Raw genomic sequence first — 14,154 nt, 5'->3', positions numbered from 1 at the left:
GTTGGGTGTCCGTCGACCTCTGCGCCAGAACCAACGTTTGTACAAACATACAAACTCATCCAACTACCAAAACCAATAATTTCGAATCAAAGGCCTAAGAGCTAGTAGTTTAGCTCACGACGCCTGTCGAAGAATCGACAAGAATGAAATAACTTCGTTCGGTTCGCTTCGTGCAAGGCTCATAATTTATACTTACTTGTATCTTAACCTCACGTCTAAGCGGTTTATTGGCGGACACGATATCTCTTTATGTGAGGAGTTTTAGTCATTTCTTTTTATTCATGTTTTCATTATTTAGCCAGCACACTCTGAATGGTGGTTTCCTTGTATTGGTTTAATTTCCTTTTGTTTTCCTTGTACCTTGATTATATACAACGCGAGATATTTTGATGACATTTGGTTTTGTGCCTGTTTCTTTTAGTTGTCATGGCTTACTTGTGTACGCACAGTTGGTTCAGTCGTGCATGCTCCGCTACATATCCGTCCACAGGTTCTGCCGCGGAAATTGCGTTCATTTACCTGTCGCAGAAATATGTGTATTTGTACGGAAGTTAAGTGCTGGGATTCTACCGTCGTATGAGCTACTCAATATTGGTGCTCTATTTACATGTGATATGATTGCGTATCAAATCCTATATTTTCTGGTCTCCTTGCTTATCTCCCTTCTTGTGTGACTGAGTTTCGAATGACTGTGCTAATGTGTCGCCTTGTTTCTAATTCTTTGATTTGTATGCCGATACATAACCTTCCCTTCTCCTGTGCGGAAGGACATTTCGTTATCGTGACGTCAAGCGCCCCAAGTAGACGTAAACCTTTTCCCTTTTCTTAGTCCATTGCCCTCTTATTTTAGTCGTTGTGGCGCTATGCGTGCCCCACTCCAAAATAGGCTTTGCACCAGGAACGTTGTCTTGGAAACGAAGAATAATAACAACAGATTTGTTGGTGAACAACAAAAAGGTAAGGCAAGGAGGTCATGTCGAGAAGGAGAATTCCAGGTGATAGGAATTCCCTCGAACAAATAAAGGAATCAAAGTCCGTAAGTTCTATCCTGCCACCATCCTTGTATCCTTTATCCTGTGTATGCGCCGCAGTCCTTTAATTATGTGGTTGTATATATTATTAGTAATAGAATTACTCAGCTTCTTTTTCACAATTACATCAATTGATGCCATAAGACAAACGTGTGACTTCATCTTATCGTTTGTATAAAGTAGACTAGTTTATTTATGTTTAGCGTTGGTCCTACGAACCTGGATTCGGAAGATTTTTGGTCCGTTCTGAACCACGATCACCGCCCTTTATCTAACGAATTAGGTACCGGGAAACCAAAAAAAGAAAAAAAAGTATGACAAAAATGATTAGAAATGATATCTTCTACAACTTTCTCGGATTGAATAGGTGCTAATCAGGTTATTTGAGACTGCAGTTGTAGCACGTAAAACGAACACTTTAAGCTAAACAACAGCTTTCTGCGACCATCGGTTGAAGAAATAATGAATAATATCATGAATAATAATAATAATAATAATGAATAATAATATCATTCGAGACTTGTTTTATCGTTCGAAGTTATTTTTACCCCAACATTTTGAATAAAACCAGTCGGGATAAGTTGATATGTACGAAGAGCGTACTATATTGTTTTACACTTTCTTCGTTTCTACCCAAATGAAGGGCGTTACACATCAGTTCTTACGTCCACCTCCTCCTTGTAACTGTATGCACTTTTGCCATCGATTGTCATCTCTCCAGACCTTCCAGAAACCATTCGTTCGGAGTGCTGCGTACCCATGCCTTGACAGCTGTGTCCAGTTCTGAAAATTCCACAAAAGGGCGAACAGGTGATAATAACTTGGTGCCAAGTAGCGAGAGTACGGTGGGTGTGACAGCACCGTGAATCCCATTTGATCAATGGCAGCGGTGGTCTCTCGGCTAGTGTGGGGCCGTGCATTGTCGTGTTGGAGAAGCACACCTTTAGCCAATTTTCCTGGCCGCTTAGTTTGAATGGCACGACGTAAGCGCTTAAGGGTTGCCACATATGCTGCACTCTTAATCGTGGCCCCAAATCCCAGCTAGTCGATGATGATGATGATGCCCTTTGAGTCCCAGAACACTGTCGCCATTCGCTTGCCAACTGATGGCACTGTTCGACATTTCTTTGGCGGTGGAATGCCCCTATGGTTCCATTGCATCCATTGTTGTCTCGTTTTTGGCTCACGGTAATGAAGCCGTGTCTCATCACCAGTTGCAAGCCTAGCCATGAAGTCGGCTGGATCTTGATCATGGCGTTCAAAAGTTCTCTGCACACGTCCACACGCCTCTGCTTTTCGTCTGCAGACAAGAGTCTAGGCACCCACGTGGAGAACACCTTCACCAACTCTAAGTGGCCGTGCACGATCCGCTGCAGCGTGTTTCGGCTAATTCCCGTGTCTGTCTCCATTTCCGTAAATGTGATGCATTAGTTTCCTTGGATGGCCTGTTTGACCCGGGCAATGTTGGCTGGTGTGGACACTGTCATACTCTTTCCAGAACTGATTCCCTTGTCCACCGATGTGTGCCCTGTTTTCCAACCTTCCACCCAGTTTTAAACAGTTTTCCGTGACGGCCCATGTTCTCCACAGACTGCCACCAAGCGCCGATGAATTTCTACAGTGGTCATGCCTTCCTTCCGTAGGAACCAACTCGTTCAGCGCTGTCCTTGACGGTTGCTTTCCACGTTGTCTGCTCCTATGCTGACAGTGTTGTTGTGAGATGGCTATGACGAGTGGATTCGTTGGCCCCTGTACGTGTGCTGCTATCAAACGGTGAAACAAGACACTAGTTACCCGTCACCACCTTCAAAAGTGAAATGTGAACCATACCCGGACGTACAAAATATGAAGTGTAAAACAATGAAGTACACCTCTCGTATAACCTGTTAAATGATACTTTTCGATAAATTTTAAACTATCAGTTTTGTAAGCTCGCCCAATTGAACCCATTTTTGCCAGTGGTCTCCCATGATCCACCCTATCAAAAGCCTCAGACAGGTCAATAGTAATACAGTCCATTTGAACCCCTGAATCCAGGATATCTGTTATATCTCGCTGGAATCCTACAAGTTGAGCTTCAGTGGAATAACATTTACGAAACCCAAACTGCTTCTATGAAACCAGTTATTAATTTCGCAAACATGTCTTATGTAATTAGAAATAATGTTTTCCAAATGCTTACATTCTATCCATGTCAAACTGACTGGCCTGCAATTTTCAGCTTTATGTCAATCGCCCTTTCCTTTATACACAGGAGCTACTATAGCAACTCTCCATTAATTTGGTATAGCTCCTTCATGCAAACAATAATCAAATAAGTACTTCAGATATTCAGAACTTTATAGTTTCTTCAGATATTTACACACTTGTTGCAAATATAGCTAGGAATGGATTGCTCAACGGTGGATGATTTTTCTAGAGTTACACAACAATTGTCAAAGGATGAATCTATTATAAACAGACAGGATTGTGAGGCGAATACGTGTGTTAGAATATTTATCTGGCATTGGATCTATATTTTACATTCGTATTCTGCTAAGCTTGCGGCTATGACGTCATCACATCCAGTTTGACGCCTTGACTACCTTATAGGTTGTTCTCAGCCAACTTTGCAGACAAGAATTCGACTCTTTGCCTAGCCTTATCCTAACAAGCTCAATTTTGACACACACTGCAGTAGTTTAGTTTTCAGCGCTTTCTAAAGTGCACTATAATGCGTTAAAGTACACTAAAGGACAAAGGAGCCAAAGGTCTAAATGGTACTAAAGGGCTCAAAGGCACTAAAGGGCTAATGCACACGAAAGGTCACTAAATGCAACTAAAGGGCACTAAATGGCTAAAGGACATGAAAGTGCTAAAGAGCTAAAAGGCACTAAATGGCTATAGAGCATTACAGGGCTGGAGGCATATAGAGCATTGAAGAGCTAAAAGGCACTAAATGTATATTGAGCATTAAAGGGCTGGAGGGATATAGAGCATTGAAGAGCTAAAGGCACTAAATGTATATTGAGCATTAAAGGGCTGGAGGGATATAGAGCATCGAAGAGCTAAAGGCACTAAATGTATATTGAGCATTAAAGGGCTGGAGGGATATAGAGCATTAAAGAGCTAAAAGGCACTAAATGGCTATAGAGCATTAAAGGGCTGGAGGGATATAGAGCATTAAAGAGCTAAAAGGCACTAAATGGCTATAGAGCATTAAAGGGCTGGAGGGATATAGAGCATTAAAGAGCTAAAAAGGCACTAAATGGCTATAGAGCATTAAAGGGCTGGAGGGATATAGAGCATTAAAGAGCTAAAAGGCACTAAATGGCTATAGAGCATTAAAGGGCTGGAGGGATATAGAGCATTGAAGAGCTAAAAGGCACTAAATGGCTATAGAGCATTAAAGGGCTGGAGGGATATAGAGCATTGAAGAGCTAAAAGGCACTAAATGTATATTGAGCATTAAAGGGCTGGAGGGATATAGAGCATTGAAGAGCTAAAGGCACTAAATGTATATTGAGATTAAAGGGCTGGAGGGATATAGAGCATCGAAGAGCTAAAGGCACTAAATGTATATTGAGCATTAAAGGGCTGCAGGGATATAGAGCATTGAAGAGCTAAAAGGCACTAAATGGCTATAGAGTATTAAAGGGCTGGAGGGATATAGAGCATTAAAGAGCTAAAAGACACTAAATGGCTATAGAGCATTAAAGGGCTGGAGGGATATAGAACATTGAAGAGCTAAAAGGCACTAAATGGCTATAGAGCATTAAAGGGCTGGAGGGATATAGAGCATCGAAGAGCTAAAAGGCACTAAATGGCTATAGAGCATTAAAGGGCTGGAGGGATATAGAGCATTGAAGAGCTAAAAGGCACTAAATGGCTATAGAGCATTACAGGGCTGGAGGGATATAGAGCATTGAAGAGCTAAAAGGCACTAAATGGCTATAGAGCATTAAAGGGCTGGAGGGATATAGAACATTGAAGAGCTAAAAGGCACTAAATGGCTATAGAGCATTAAAGGGCTGGAGGGATATAGAACATTGAAGAGCTAAAAGGCACTAAATGGTTATAGGGCTGGAGGGATATAGAACATTGAAGAGCTAAAAGGCACTAAATGGCTATAGAGCATTAAAGGGCTGGAGGGATATAGAGCATTGAAGAGCTAAAAGGCACTAAATGTATATTGAGCATTAAAGGGCTGGAGGGATATAGAGCATTGAAGAGCTAAAAGGCACTAAATGGCTATAGAGCATTAAAGGGCTGGAGGGATATAGAGCATTGAAGAGCTAAAAGGCACTAAATGGGTATAGAGCATTACAGGGCTGGAGGGATATAGAGCATTGAAGAGCTAAAAGGCACTAAATGTATATTGAGCATTAAATGGCTGGAGGGATATAGAGCATCGAAGAGCTAAAAGGCACTAAATGTATATTGAGCATTAAAGGGCTGGAGGGATATAGAGCATTAAAGAGCTAAAAGGCACTAAATGGCTATAGAGCATTAAAGGGCTGGAGGGATATAGAGCATTGAAGAGCTAAAAGGCACTAAATGGCTATAGAGCATTACAGGGCTGGAGGGATATAGAGCATTGAAGAGCTAAAAGGCACTAAATGTATATTGAGCATTAAAGGGCTGGAGGGATATAGAGCATTGAAGAGCTAAAAGGCACTAAATGGCTATAGAGCATTACAGGACTGGAGGGATATAGAGCATCGAAGAGCTAAAAGGCACTAAATGTATATTGAGCATTAAAGGGCTGGAGGGATATAGAGCATTGAAGAGCTAAAGGGCACTAAATGGCTATAGGGCTGGAGGGATATAGAGCATTAAAGAGCTAAAAGACACTAAATGGCTATAGAGTATTAAAGGGCTGGAGGGATATAGAACATTGAAGAGCTAAAAGGCACTAAATGGCTATAGAGCATTAAAGGGCTGGAGGGATATAGAGCATTAAAGAGCTAAAAGACACTAAATGGCTATAGAGCATTACAGGGCTGGAGGGATATAGAGCATTGAAGAGCTAAAAGGCACTAAATGTATATTGAGCATTAAAGGGCTGGAGGGATATAGAGCATTAAAGAGCTAAAAGGCACTAAATGGCTATAGAGTATTAAAGGGCTGGAGGGATATAGAGCATTGGAGAGCTAAAAGGCACTAAATGTATATTGAGCATTAAAGGGCTGGAGGGATATAGAGCATTGAAGAGCTAAAGGGCACTAAATGGCTATAGAGTATTAAAGGGCTGGAGGGATATAGAGCACTGAAGAGCTAAAAGGCACTAAATGTATATTGAGCATTAAAGGGCTGGAGGGATATAGAGCATTGAAGAGCCAAAGGGCACTAAATGGCTATAGAGTATTAAAGGGCTGGAGGGCTATAGAGCATTAAAGAGCTAAAAGACACTAAATGGCTATAGAGCATTAAAGGGCTGGAGGGATATAGAGCATTAAAGAGCTAAAAGGCACTAAATGTATATTGAGCATTAAAGGGCTGGAGGGATATAGAGCATTGAAGAGCTAAAGGCACTAAATATATATTGAGCATTAAAGGGCTGGAGGGATATAGAGCATCGAAGAGCTAAAGGCACTAAATGTATATTGAGCATTAAAGGGCTGGAGGGATATGTAGCATTAAAGAGCTAAAAGGCACTAAATGTATATTGAGCATTAAAGGGCTGGAGGGATATATAGCATTAAAGAGCTAAAAGGCACTAAATGTATATTGAGCATTAAAGGGCTGGAGGGATATAGAGCATTGAAGAGCTAAAGGCACTAAATGTATATTGAGCATTAAAGGGCTGGAGGGATATAGAGCATCGAAGAGCTAAAGGCACTAAATGTATATTGAGATTAAAGGGCTGGAGGGATATAGAGCATTAAAGAGCTAAAATACACTAAATGGCTATAGAGCATTAAAGGGCTGGAGGGATATAGAGCATTAAAGAGCAAAAATGCACTAAATGTATATTGAGCATTAAAGGGCTGGAGGGATATAGAGCATTGAAGAGCTAAAGGCACTAAATATATATTGAGCATTAAAGGGCTGGAAGGATATAGAGCATCGAAGAGCTAAAGGCACTAAATGTATATTGAGCATTAAAGGGCTGGAGGGATATAGAGCATCGAAGAGCTAAAGGCACTAAATGTATATTGAGCATTAAAGGGCTGGAGGGATATAGAGCATTGAAGAGCTAAAAGGCACTAAATGGCTATAGAGTATTAAAGGGCTGGAGGGATATAGAGCATTAAAGAGCTAAAAGGCACTAAATGTATATTGAGCATTAAAGGGCTGGAGTGATATAGAGCATTAAAGAGCTAAAAGGCACTAAATGTATATTGAGCATTAAAGGGTTGGAGGGATATAGAGCATTGAAGAGCTAAAAGGCACTAAATGTATATTGAGCATTAAAGGGTTGGAGGGATATAGAGCATTGAAGAGCTAAAGGCACTAAATGTATATTGAGCATTAAAGGGCTGGAGGGATATAGAGCATCGAAGAGCTAAAGGCACTAAATGTATATTGAGCATTAAAGGGCTGGAGGGATATAGAGCATCGAAGAGCTAAAAGGCACTAAATGGCTATAGAGCATTAAAGGGATGGAGGGATATAGAGCACTGAAGAGCTAAAAGGCACTAAATGGCTATAGAGCATTAAAGGGCTGGAGGGATATAGAGCATTGAAGAGATAAAAGGCCCTAAACGGCTAAAGGACAGCAAAGGGCTAAAGAGCAGAAAACGCCTAAAGGGTGAATGTGCTATAAGGGGCTAAATGTTACTGAAACGCTAAAGGGAGGGGAAAGCGGAGGTTGGAGCTAAGGTTGAGGTGGAGGTGGAGGCGAAGGTGGAGCTGGTGGAGCTCCCGCTCGAAACTTTAATCTACAGCTATGTCTAACGCGTGTAGTAGTGTTGAGCATGTGTGGTTCTAATGCCACGCTGTTTTGACATACAGTGGTCATGCATGTTTAGACTTGTTTGTTATCAGGTACTCTCTCTCTTTATCTCTCGTATTTTCTCATAGACGACAAGATACTGTGATGGAAAAGTTCGTGTAGTTTTGTTCCATTATGACGGGAACATTGACAGTTGATGTTCAAAGCTTTAAAGCAAACGGAAATAAATTTGTGTTCAAGGAGGTGACTGTCGGATTCCATTGTGTTGTGGACACCAAAAGTCGTCAGGTTAGTGTACCTTTACCTTACTATTCGAAAAGAGATGAAGATGAAGGCAGACGCAATTGATTAAAAATTATTTAGGACTGCGGTTGCAAGCAAAAGGTATTTTTATCACTTCCTGGCTATGATCATGAACGCTCATTTGTGAAGAGCACATCTAGTGTATGTAGAGAGTCGTGAAAAGAAAGAATGGTTGTGCGAGTGCTTACCACAAACATGTGATGTTATTGATATTCGTCCGTCAATACAAACTGTTCTCAAGGAACATAGCGCCGAAAAGTTTATACAGTCTTTACGCCGTATCGGTATGCTCATTGATTGGTTGTAGCCGAATGCATACCGGAAAGTAAGCGTCATATGTAAATTGCAAGTTTAAATGTCGTCAGAGAGAAAGAAACACTTGCTACTAGGTGTAACGCAGTTGAAAAGGCGATCACAAAGATTTATGCTTGCAAAAACAAACTAAACGCTTTTACTGAAGAACATTTGAATGACCTTTGTCTCCCACAAGTCCAACCCCTCGCCCACGTCGTGAGAGAAGGGAGTTGCCTATGGGCCCCGAGACCGCTACGGTAGCTGTGAAGAACCTACAGGAATTCTGAAAAAGATGGCGGCTAACGGGGCACGACAGGCCTAGCAAGCTTTCAAGGAAACAAGAAACGATGAGCCAGGCAGATGTAACAGACGACGACCCTGGCGAGGAACATTGACCAAGAAAGTAGAAGAGGTTGTAGAAATGATGGAAAGAAGAAAACTGGATGTACTAGGGCTGGCAGAGGCTAAGTGGAGGGGTGAGGGTAGGAGAGAGCTGCGGAATGGTTTTTGGTTGTACTGGATAGGAAATAACGAGGGAAAGCGAAATGAAGTAGGAATGGTAGTAAGAAATGGATTGAAAGAAGAAGTAAAAGGGATAAGTGACAGGTTGGTAAAAGTCAAAATAACAGTCAAAGAAAAAACCTGGGAAATTGTACAAGTGTATGCTCCACAAGCAGGGTGCACGCAACAAGATAAAGATGACTTTGAGGAAGAATTGGAGAGATAATTGACGGGAAAAAATAACGTGGTAATGGGGGAGTTGAATGCCCATGTAGGCATGGAAAGGAAGGGTTATGAGAACGTGCTTGGAGCGGAAGGATGGGGAAATAGGAAAATGGAAGGAGAAAGACTACTGGATTTGTGCAAAAGAAATGGGATTATATTATTGAACTTGTGGTTCAAAATGAGAGAAAGTCATAAGATAACGTGGTATAGCAGTGACTGGTCTAGGAAATCCATTGTAGATTACATGATCTACGACTGGAAAATGAAGAGGAATGTTATAGATGTAAGGGTAATACCATCAGATGCCCTAGAGAGTGACCACATACTACTGGTAATGAAACTGAAAACAATGACGGAAAGGAAGAGAACAGAGAAACGAGAAAGACGCATAAAATATGGAAACTGAAGAAAAAGGAAACCAAGGAAGAATACCAGGAAAAAGTAAGATTGAACGTTCCAACAGATGATACAAAAATAGGAGAGGAGGAATGGGAAAGGTTCAAGAGGACACTAGTAAAAACAGCAGAGGAACTCTGTGGGAGAACTTGTGCCAGGAAAAGATGCAAGGAGACCCCATGGAGGAACGACAGAGTCAAAGCGGCAGTTAGGGAGAAGAATAAAGCTTTCAGAGTGTGGTTTCAACAGAGGACAAGGAGACAAGACAAGAATATAAGACAAAAAAGGAAGAAGCTAAAAAGGTTGTAACAGAGGAGAATAAAAAATGGATGGAGAAGTGGACAAACATGATGGAAGAGGATAGCTAAGGAAATTAAAAAGTAATGTATGGAATGGTCAAGAGTAAGAGCAAAGGCAAGAGGGAAGATGTTATAATGAAGGACAAAAATAGAAATGGAGAAACTCAAAGGAATGTGGAAGGAGTATTTTGCAGATTTTCTAAACCCAGAAGGATGCACAGAGGAGGAAAGTAGAAGCAGGGAGGAAGTAAGAAATATGGAAGAAGAAAAAGGCTTAACATGGGCAGAAGTGGAGCTAGCACTGGACAGTATGAAAGGAGGGAAAGCTCCAGGTTTAGATGAAGTGAGTATTGAGAGGTGAAGGCAGCAGGAGAGGTAGGCTTTATCGTCAGTCGAAAGTAGTATGGAAGGAAAGGAAGACCTCTGAAGATTGGCAGAAGAGGGTAATCATACCTATTTTCAAGAAGGGGAATAGAAAAGAGTTTAAAAGCTTTAGGGGAGTCACATTGATATGCTACTCTTCAAAGGTGTTTGAGAAGATTCTAGTGAATATAATCTGAAAGAGGGTGGAAGAAAAGTTAAGAGAAGAGCAGTATGGTTTCAGATTAGGAAGGTCTACAGTACGTCAACTACAAGAACGTCATTATGAATGGGGTAAGGATCTTGTGATGGCCTTCGTGGACTTTGAAAAAGCTTATGATCGTGTGTGTAGAAACAACAAGCCTTACAGAGAAAAGGTGTCGAGGAACAGACCGTAGAAAGAGTGAAGGAGATGTACAATGGGAGTGTCAGTTGTGTGAAAATAGGAGGGAGAGAACAGGCTGCTTGGAGCAAAGAGGTGGATTAAAACAAGGAAGTGCTCTGTCACCTTTGCTCTTCGTAGTAACAATGGACGAGATAACAAAAGTGGCAAGGAAAAATGAAAGTGATGATATTTGCAGATGACCTGTTAGTCTGGGGAGAAAAGGAAGGGGATATCCAGGAACAGTTAAATGCTTGGGGAGATGAGGTGGAACAATATGGAATGAAATTTAATGACCAAACAGCGAGATAGTGATCACAACTAGAAAGAAGGAGAGACCTACGAAAGGGATAATGCTTGGAGGGGAACAGCTTAGGAAGGTAGAGAGTTTCATGTACTTGGGAAGTATCATAGAGGAAAGTGGAAAAAATGATAAGGAAATAATCAAGCGTGGAAGACAAGCAGCACTGGACAGTATGAAAGGAGGGAAGCTCCAGGTTTAGATGAAGTGAGTATTGAGAGGTGAAGGCAGCAGGAGAGGTAGGCTTTATCGTGAGTCGAAAGTAGTATGGAAGGAAAGGAAGACCCCTGAAGATTGGCAGAAGGGAGTAATCATACCTATTTTCAAGAAGGGGAATAGAAAAGAAAGTGTCAGAAGCCTGGTTTGGAGCAAGGTGTCCCTCAGAGAAGCAAAAGGGTGATATACAGGATGTACTATGTACCTATTCTGACGTACGCAGCTGAGACTTAGGGAATGAGGCAGAGAGCCGTGAATAGAATACGGGCAAGTGAAATGAAATTTCTGAGAAGCAGGATAGGAGTGACAAGATGGGATAAGATGAGAAATGAGAAGGTTCGAGATATAGTAAAAGAAGAGCCACTATAGAATAGGATAGAGGCATCTAGAGAATGACAGCGGAAAGGATACCGAGGAGAATGCACAAAATGGAGATAACAGGTAAACGGCCAAGAGGAAAACCGACAGGTGGATAAAAGGAGTGGAAGAGCGTGTACAGAGAAGAGGAGAGGACTGGGCAAGGGTGACGAGGGAGAAGTGGTGGGAAGACAAGAGAGGCTTATGTTCCAAGCAGACCCGGCAAACAGCTGGAAACTGCAGATGATGATGGTGATGATGATGACTGTGGCGTTTCTTATGCAAAGATCGATTATTGGTCGATTGTCACAGAGAATAGAGATGTATATCACTCCACCTAATTTTGAAATGGGAGTTATGCAAAGTCGTGAAAATTTCATCAAGTAGACACCTATTTTAATGACAGTATATAATTGGATTATCGAATTTATGGGCATTATATGGAAAGATTATATTCCATTATTCATATGGTGAATATTGCAGCATCAGCCGTCATCTATCCTGGGGCCCCAATCAAGAAGGTATTGGAAAACACGGAACAGGGAGCAAGAAATCTCGGAAGTCGTGATGCAGTAGTGATCATCGGCGGGACGAACGACGTAGCTCACAACGACTCTAAGAATGTCATTTCTGAACTTAAATGTACACTAGGTAAGCTGACTCACACTAACACCTTTGCAGTGAACGTCCCCCACAGGCATGATTTGATTAGAGACTCGTGTGTGAACGTTGAAGTGAACAAATTTAATACAGATATGTTTAAAATTTGTAAACATTTTCGTAATACACAGGTAATTGATAGCAGCAGTTTCGAGAGACACTGTTACACAAATCATGGCCTTCATCCAAACAATTCAGGTAATGAAATGAAATGGCGTATGGCTTTTAGTGCCGGGAGTGTCCGAGGACATGTTCGGCTCGCCAGGTGCAGGTCTTTCGACTTGACACCCGTAGGCGACCTGCGCGTCATGATGAGAATGAAATGACGATGAAGACGACACATACACCCAGCTCCCGTGCCAGAGAAATTAACCAATGGTGGTTAAAATTCCCGACCCTGCCGGGAATCGAACACGGGAACCCTGTGGCCAAAGGCCAGCACGCTAACCATTTAGCCATGGAGCCGGACAACAATTCAGGTAAACGAAAGATAGCAAATATTGTTCTAGATTTTATTAATCTTAAGATATGTACTGTAAAAAAAGGCAACTCCCTTGAATTATAATTCTGACCAGGAAAACTAGTAGAAAGAGCCAGCGGTACTTCAAGCTGGCTCAGTCAACTAGAAAATGAAACTCAGAAAAGTAAGGAATTTCAAGTTACCCAATTGCAACAGTCAAGTTTTAGGGAGGAAGGGGGTCTGAGATTGCTCTTGGTAAACTGTCAAGAGTGTAGTAAATAAACAATTAAAATTCGGTACATTGTTGGAATCTTATGAGACTGATGTGGTGATAGGAGTGGAATCGTGGTTGAGAGAAGGGGTGGGTAATAGAGAAGTATTTCCAGAAGGGTACACAGTCTATTGTAGAGACCAAGGAGATAAAAAGGGAGGAGAGTGTTTATTCTCGTGAAGGAAACTTACTGTTCACATGAGTGGTTTACCGATGAAAGGGGTGAAATATTTGGGATAAAATTAGTTTGTGATAATATGAAGGAGGTGGGAATTATAGGAACATACAGGCCTGGAAGAGAGGAAAGAGACATGGAAATCTTTGAGAAAATAATAGATTAATAATAATGATAGGGTAATAATTGGGGGAGATCTAAACTTGCCTGAAGTTGAATGGAATGGAGCTGCAAGTGAAGCCCATGAACAGAAACTGGCAAATAAGTTAATTTAGGAGGGAGGATTTACACAGGTAGTACAAGAACCGACTCGTCTCAATAACTTACTAGATGTATTCTTGGTTAAACCATGGGAAATTGTTGATAAAACTGACGTAATTGAAGGAATAGGTGACCAAAAGGCTGTAATAATGGATGTAGGACTGGTACCAAAAAGGCTTAATAAGAGGGTCACACAAGACAAGAAAGTGTACAGAAAAACTAAAGATGATGAATTTGGGACTTACCTTAAATCACAATTCAGTTGTTGGATAAGTGAAGGGAGTAATGTTGACACACTTTGGGCTAAATTTAAAGGAATCATTTGGGAAGGAAAGAAGAGATTTGTACCTGTTAAGAAGGGTAAAATGACCTCGGACCCTGTTTATTATACAAGGGAAATAAGAACATTAAAAAGAAAATGTAGAATAGTAAACAGGAAAATCAAAGAGGGTAGGGAGAGTAGAGAAACTAGAAAACAGCCAATGAGGGAACTGAATAGAGTAAAAATGGAAGCAAAAGAGAATTACAGTATATGAATGGCATACTTCAAGAGAGTAATGACCACAAAGGGAAATGGAAAAAGCTGTATTCATATATCAGGAACCAAAAAGAAAAAGGAGTCCAAATTCCTACAATGGTGGGAGAACGAGGTGAACACTATTTAACAGATACTGAGAAAGCAAACCTGTTTAGTAGGGAATTCAGAGATTCAGTAGATGATTGTCAGGAGTTGGAAACCGAAACAGAAGATAGAGAGGGAGAGACACAGAGGGAAACAAGAAGCT

The sequence above is a fragment of the Anabrus simplex genome, chromosome 6, assembly GCF_040414725.1.
Source record: "Anabrus simplex isolate iqAnaSimp1 chromosome 6, ASM4041472v1, whole genome shotgun sequence".
Taxonomy (NCBI): Eukaryota; Metazoa; Arthropoda; class Insecta; order Orthoptera; family Tettigoniidae; genus Anabrus; species Anabrus simplex.
Note: the sequence above shows the minus strand (reverse complement) of the source record.